Genomic DNA, 8,420 nt, shown 5'->3' with positions numbered 1-8,420 from the left:
TTCACAAGTTAGGACCTCCAATCCTCAAAAAGACTCGTAATATGAAACTGAAAACTCTCACCGATCAGATTGCACATTTCCAGACTGATGGAATTGACGAAATTTTATTCCGATACTCGAAACTCCAAAAAGCACCAAAAATCACTTTCTTAACAACTTAGCCTTTCAAATTAAAAACACCATATTCTCAAGCTTAAATCAAATTTCAAAATCAACATTTCAAAACTCAATCATAGAATACTCAAGGTCAATATCGGGAGGGAAAAAAATGGTAAATTCATTAAACTTTCCAAAAATGACCGACTGGGTCATCACATATCGACACTTGCTTACATAAAATTATGCTTGCACCGTGATATAACTTATACAGACAAATATTTTACATATGACAATAAAAGAGTACACACCCTGACATCTTTATAAACTCTTCTGGTCGACAAAAGAAACCCTTCTTTGGGGCACAAATTATATCTTCAGAACAAATGCATAGTCCTTCTAGACCACACCCTTCTTGACTATAGTCAACCCATCTTTTAAGCGTAAAATATGATTTTCCACTCACTAGAAAATAATCCTAATTGGTCATAACTTTGATTCACTTTAAAGAACTTATCAAGATTTTTGTACTTGTTGATTGCTCCAATAAATTCTACATTCCTATTTTTACCCTAATGTTGCAATTCCAATATTTGAATGAGGCAGTTGTTCTACCACTTCAAGAAAATCTTCAAAGAGTCTAGGGGACATTGGGTCCTTGATTCTATAATATGTGATGTTAAAATTCAAATCATTTTCTTGTTTACCTAATTAAGCATTTGAAGGTGTAACATACCTCATGAGGATTCCACTATATAAGTCAAGGACACATAGTGCCTTAGGCTCTAAAACAACAAGTCTTTGGACATCTTCAATAAAGCCTTCGACTTTAGATAAGCAAATGTCAAGTGTTGTTTGGATAAAAAATAGACCTTTAACTCCATGGTTCCAAGGCGATGTTTTGATTGTTACATCTTCAAGATTGTCTAGGAATGTTTCGGATGCTTGGAATCAATTGTGTATGCAAACCTCTGGGTAGCTAGTAAAGGTAAAACCAAAGAAAATGCAATGGAATTATTAACTATGCATTACTCGAACTCTTTTAAAAACATCAACAGGTACATGTTGTATTCCTCAAGACTAGTGTATTTTTGGATAATCAGACATGGGTGTAAGCAGCGAAAGTAAAGAGTCAGTGAAACTTAGATTATTAAAGTCTTTAATATTGAGGAGGACAATAAAAGAACTCTTTCTTGCAAAATGCAAATCTAAGAAGATAAACATTACTATTAAATAAATACTTGAACTAATTACTTATAATATAATGTACTGAAAATATAAAATAAGAATCCTTTACATGTTAAATGATACCTGGATAGAGAATATGGAAAGCACCGTAAAGTTTTCATATTTAATTACGGGTCGTTTGATAGAGTGCATTAGAAAAAATATGCACGCATTAGTTTTGTGTGTTACTAGTACCTTGTTTGATAAACTTTTCCAACCTATGTATAACTATAAAATTTAGCGTACATAATAAAATATATAAAATTCCCAAAGTTGTTTGTTACTTACCGAAAAGTTCAAATAATAATTCAAATTAGACGATCAATCTGACAATTTCTCTATAGGTACAATATTTGGACTTAACATCCTTTATTACTTGTACAGTCGCGTGATGAAAGAATTAACTAACCATTGTTTGTCAACCCGTAAGCACCAATCTTCAATGTAGAAGTGGTTAGTTTAGTACTTGAGCATTTTCCACCAGCATCGTTTGATCATTCTTTATTCTCCTCTAGTTATTAAAGAAATTAGACTAATGTGATGACATGGTATCAGAAAATGTTACCATAAGTCAAAAGAAAGTAAATTTGAAGAATTATGATTAATAAATTACCAGTGGTTCTTAAAATAGCAAGGACGAGTGAAGGTGTAGTGTGAAATCTAAGAAAGTCAGTGTCACGACCTGAGCCTACACCCTGGACGTGGCCGGCACTCGAGAACCATTGTTGCTCCCCAAGCGAACCCTCATCCTGGATGACTACAAGCGGAAGACTAACTCAAGCATACAAAAGTTTAAAACGGAATTAAATTCATTAAACTCAATTACAAATCTTTAACTCAAATGATTAATTCTAAATAAAATAATATATTCAACTCGCTAGAAACAATCAACTCAAGTTGTTAAATCATTCAACAAAATAAATTAAACAGACATCTCAAATTCTATTGTCTATCTATGAAGCCTCTAAATGACAAAGATGGAAGTCGGGACAAGACCCACGACATCTTGATGAAATTGAAAAGTAAATGAAATCTTCCGGAAGCAAGGTGGCTCACCATAGCTAACTAGAACTGTAAGTGGTATCAACGAAACACCTGTTAATGATCCTGAATACCTATATCTTCATCATGAAACGATGCATGTCAAATGGCTCAGTACATGGAATGTACGAGCATGTAAGGGTAATTCTAAAGCATAAACATAAGATGAACTGGTAGAAAAGAAACATACTTACCTCTTCTCAACTCACTCAACTCAACTCAACTCAATGAAACATAGTTCAACTCAGTAATAACAGACTCAACTCTGAGAAATAGGGCTCAAATGAACGATAAGATACTCAACTCTTGATTACTCAACTCGAGATAAAACAACAACAAAAGATGCAATATATGGAAAGCTTTTAAAACAGTATATAGTAGTTCAATTTATTGAAGATTACACTAATACCTCAGTTTGTATATAAAAATATAATATAACTCTGTGGGAGATTCTCTAATCGACAACCATCACTATGAGCTATGTGATGATACAACATCTCGCCCACGCTGCCAGAACTGTCCTATACTTTGTCGGGGTATATAACTGTTCAACTAAGTGGATCCACTAGTCTACGCTAAAAAACAATAACAAATCATCTAAAAAGTATGACTCTTTCTATCCACGTTGGCTATTTGGTTTATGGGGGCTGTGAGTTGTTAGAACTCTCCTCCATATCGATGCTCAATACTACTCCCAATATATATTTAGCTCATATGTTTAAAAACATAACTCTTTTTGTGTTTTGAGATTATTACTCAAAAATCTTTCTCTTAAATGAGATGTTACTCAAACTACTCAAAACTCTTTTGGAAATCTCAGTTTCCTCCTCTTTTAAATGTGAAAATATTTTCTCTTGGGAATACTTAGTTCCCATATATTCATTTTGAAAAAAATGAACTCAACGCTACTCTTTCTCAAACTCATATGCTCAAGTCTTAAAACAAGTTTTAAAAAGGTTTGCGAAAGACTTTTCAAAATAGGGTTCATGCGGAATTATGAGCATGAACTACTCAACTAAAGGACTCAATGATACTTCTCATCTTAAGACTGCTCGACTCATAGGATTCATGCGGAATTATGGGCATGAATAACTCAACTCAAGGACTTCATGATACTACTCATTTCAAGAATGCTCCACTCGTAGGGTTCATGCGGAATTATGAGAATGAACAACTCAACTCAAGAACCTTCAATAAGTAACATGTAATATCCCCCTAATTAGGAATATAATCTCAAAGAGTTAGGAACTCAATACTCAAGGCTTAGAACTTGAAGATACTACTCCTCTCAAAGGTACTCAACTTATGGAGTTCATGCGCAATATATGGGAATGAATGACTTGACTCAAGGGACTAAATAACAATATGGAACTCAGGTATACGACTCTTCTCATTCTCATACTTACTTCCTCAAAACATAGCTCAAATCGATAATTGATCTCAAAGGATTCACAATTGAACTCAAAGACTTTCTTGAACTCTACTCTTTAACTCTTTCTTGAATTTGAATTATGAATTCAAGAGTTATGATTCATGATATGAAGGATCTTGATGATAGTGTAGAATCATGAATACATTCTCCTCACTCTCATGCTCACTTACTTGAGTCTTGAAACAAGTTATTAGAAATTGTAGAAGAATTCTTAAAAAGACTCATAGGGACTTTCTCAAACAACTCTGAAGAACTCCAAAGACTTAACTCTTAACTATACCTTGAATTTTAATTATGGATTCAAGGTTATGATTCATGTTATGAATGATTTCTAGATGTTTAGAAGTAGTTTATAGTGTTTAGAATCGATATGGCTTGAAGCTACCCTTTTAAAGGACTTAGACGGGAAAATGACAGAGAAGGGGTCGGGGGCTGGGGACCCTTGCAAATTGAGTGGCGCAAGGCGCCAGCCCTCTACCTACAAATGTGTGGTTGGGGTGCACTGGCTGGCGTAGGCCGCAGGCCCCAATCCAGAAAACCCCGACAACTTTTCTTTCTCGCTTTCTGACCCTAACTCGCCTAAAATTGAATGGTTTCTTCCCCAGTCACTTAGATTCAAATACTCAACCAAAGTACACAAGAATCTACTCAAAAACAACTCTTAAAATCCATACGATTATCTCAAGAACTCATCAAAATTCCAACAAAACAAGATTTAGAATGAAACTTCATGAACACTTATTAAGAACATAAATCCTTAAATTTTAAGAACGAAATTACGTTGAATAAATCATGATTGGCGCGTTGGTGAACGAACCCAACGCTATCTGAACCAATATACCTCTTAGGGATCAAATCCTTGGTGAAATCTGCAAGAACTTGATGAAACCTTGACTTTTCTCCTCTTTTCTCTTCTCGGACTCCTTTCTAAAACCCTAGCATAAATTATGATTGTGTAAACTGAACCAAATCAGTTTAGACCCCTATTTAATTGCTAAAAAATGAATTAAATCTGATAGGGTAAGGAAAGGATCAAAATACTCATCTTAAATACGGGTAACTTTTCTTAAATAGACAGCCTGACTTCAAACAGGCATAACTCCCTCATACGATCTTGAAAATTATCAAACTCAGTGGCGTTCGAAAGAGGACTCAGATATCTTTCATTTGATATCTTATGGGTCTCCTAACCCATCATGTATTGAAAGTTATGGTCATTTGAAGTTGACCCAAAATCTAAAAGAACTAAAGAATGACTTGAATGAATTCTCTTTAATTCTTTTTGGAACTCAAGGTGCTATATCTAATGACCTGACCTTAATACTGAAGAAATTTTAAATTCCTTGGTAAAATCCTACTCACTATGAAGGATGGTTTGAGTCTTAGTTCAAAACTTTTCTCGGGTGTTACAGTAAGCATTGCAAGGAGTGTTGAAAAGAACTTGATCATCAATCTTATAAACAACATTGCGCTGACTAGGAAATCATGTAAAATCAGCAAATTCATGTTGTCTCCCAAAGGTAGTTGCATCTTGCCCTAAGTTTGAGTCATCCCTTTTTGAAAGGGTAATTGAACGTTTGAACACTTGATCTACTTTTAGTGTCACCTAAATTTTATTCACACGCATACATAAGGGTTGGATTTATCATTCAAAAGTTTATGTTTGATTTTTTATATTGCTGTTGGAAAGAAAACTAAACATACTTATGTATGTATTTTATATTAATTTATACTTATCCATATATTATGGATTTAATTTGAAAGTCAAAAAGAAAAAAAAGAACTAGGAATGGATGTTTAATTCTTTGTTGAATTTTATCAAACTTCAATATCCTCGCAAAGTGAAAAACAACATAACCACCTTTTTTAATATTAAGGTATGGGGAAAACAAGCCGAAAAGAAATAAAAATATCTTTTTGTTGGTTAATAGATGTTGCAATAGTCCACAGCCCTTTGATTAATATGTTGGGTTGAGTTAATGAATTGATTGGACTAAAATCAGCTTAATAGTTATTTTGATTGAAATGAATTAAAATGAACTGAGTCATGATTTCAAATCAACATTTAGATATATGACTTAAATCAAGATCATTTCAAATCACTAAGATTACAAAAAGTATTATTTTAGATTTCAATCGTTATTTCAAAATATTTTAAATGTAAATTTGACTTATAAGTTAGCATTTTGTCGAAAGAGAAATACATCATTTTAAATTTTGTTAAAAAAGACTCATGCTCAATATAAAGAGATTGTACATACATTGTGAAAAGATTATGTTTAAGAATAACTAGAAAGTATTATTATTCACTAGTGAATCTTTTTAAAATTATGTGCATTTAAAAAATTGTAATCACATTATCATTTATTTATAAAAGATATATGAACATATGTGATTTATTCATTCCGCATCTTAAGATATTTCATGATCTTGTTTATGAATAATGATTAGCTAATTTGGTAAGATTGTATAAGAAATGAGGAAATTTTGATAAACTTCACAATTTGTGTAGTTTACATGTTTATGCGAAAAAAACAACTTAATTAAGAAATCTAAATTGCATATCCAAACAAAACTTCAACTTCAAATCAATATAATTTAAATTATGATTTCATATTAAATGTTCAAATGAATCTTTAATTATTGTATAGTACTCACTAACTATGCTTCCAATATATAATGATTATACATTATACATTAAGGGGCTGTTTGATAACTACTAGAGAGTAAAGTAGCAACATATTTATGTATTAAATTTTGAATAAGTTGTAGAATTTTTAGTAGATAGTAAAAATCAGTATTATGTTTGATTTGTGATTTAGAAACTCACATAATTAATACATGTATAAATTATGAGGAAATTAATGTGTTATCTTATACATGATAGGTAATGGAATAGTTAATATCTCCATAACTAATACCTACATAACTAATTAATATGCACATAACTAAATGTGTGATCCTTCCAACTTAATCTATTTTTTCTAATAATAAAAACCAATAACTATAGTACTGTATAAGCAATAAATATATACCCACTATATATATATATATATATATATATATGTATGTATATATATATAACAATGCAAGCACCGTACCTTCAACGTCATTATTGATTTCTAGTAGAAGTGATAAGATTAGCTCATAAAATTGTAATTTATTTTAGTCATATAAATTTTGATTGATTATTGATTTACTCTGATTAGTTTAACACATTTTAGTTCAATTTATTTAAGTCCAACAAAGTGTAGAGTGATATATAGCTCAAATTTATCTATGAGAAATTTTACTAAAATATTATAAATATGTTATATGTCATAAGTGATAATAAATAATTTTTTTTCTGGTATTAAAATATTACAAAATAACGGGATAAGACACTAGTACCCCCTTAGACTATGACCGAAAGCCCAGAGACACACCTCAACTAAACTAAGGTCATATTACCCACCAGAACTTATTTTTTATGTAATTTGATACACCTTTTTGGCCTATGTTTCCTCCAAACATCTCACACGAGCCTCACTTAATTAATGGGAGGAACGGAGTGTGCCACGTAAGCCAAAAGGTGAACAAAATTACACAAAAAATGAGTTTAGGGAGGTAATAGGACCTTATATTAGTTAAGATGCATCTCTGAGATTTCGGTCATAGTCTAGGGGGGTACTTGTGACTTATCCCTAAATAAACTAATAAAACAATTAAAATTTAACAAGGCTGAGTGCATTGAGTTATGATTAGAATTTGAACAAATTTCAGTTCAATTTATTTTAATCCAAATAACTCTTAGGCGAATTATTAACCCATTAGTTTATTAAATTGTAATGACCCTCAAAGTCATTAATGTGTTTTTATGTGCTTTTACTATTTTCTCCCTTCTCGTAGCTTCCTTATAGCTTTTGTATTAGGCTGGGTTGGGTGGCACACTTCCCGAGGTGCTCGATTGAGTTTTGTGCAAGTTTTCCAGTTTTGTAGGTTTAATGCTTGAAAGAGTTCACTTTAGTTAACATCTAGATATTCCATCAGCTTCCAAGCGGTCCTATTGGTCAAGTGTGATGATCAATTCGGATTTCGAGGCTTTCGTTTAGAGTTGGTGCAATTAAGTATTTTAGCTTTTGAGTTTTTCCTAAAGTTTGACTTCGGCTATCTTTCTTAGTAGCACACACTTAGATTGAAATTCTACCAGTACGGTTAGCTCTGAAATTTCATGTTTCTTGTAGAACGACCTTTGGTTTCGTTCCCGGGGATATCGGAATGAGTTTTTGCTTTTAGTGTTTTGTTGTTGCTTCTTTGTAAAGTATCGATTTTGGGAAACATTTTGAAGAGATTTCCTATGTTGGTTGTTTTGTCGATTCCATTGAGTCTATAGTGTCATTTCAGAGTGGTTTACTCTTTTTTTTTGCATCATTGGGACTTCGAATGAATTTTGAGGGATCATTCAGAGTTTGGGAACACTTAGAAAAAAAATTGGTGTGTGGCTTTTGGTGCATTCCCTTTTGCTGACCCTTGATCATTTAAGATATGGCCTCTTAATTGATCAAGGGGTCACTTAAGCGAAGGGGCACCACTAGGCGGGGTTGCTTAAGAGACTGGCCAACTGCTTTATAGAGGAGGTTGCTTT

General features: G+C 32.4%; 1 pseudogene; it reads right to left on the bottom strand.

Moving 5' to 3' along the window:
- Positions 1-362: 362 nt before the first annotated feature.
- LOC125869727 (probable L-gulonolactone oxidase 6) lies at positions 363-6,909 on the bottom strand (annotated as a pseudogene).
- Between the last annotated feature and the right edge of the window lie 1,511 nt (positions 6,910-8,420).

Source organism: Solanum stenotomum, chromosome 7, assembly GCF_019186545.1.
Source record: "Solanum stenotomum isolate F172 chromosome 7, ASM1918654v1, whole genome shotgun sequence".
In the NCBI taxonomy this organism is placed as follows: Eukaryota; Viridiplantae; Streptophyta; class Magnoliopsida; order Solanales; family Solanaceae; genus Solanum; species Solanum stenotomum.
The sequence above is the reverse complement of the archived record's forward strand: the minus strand, read 5'-3'. Positions and strand labels throughout refer to the sequence as shown.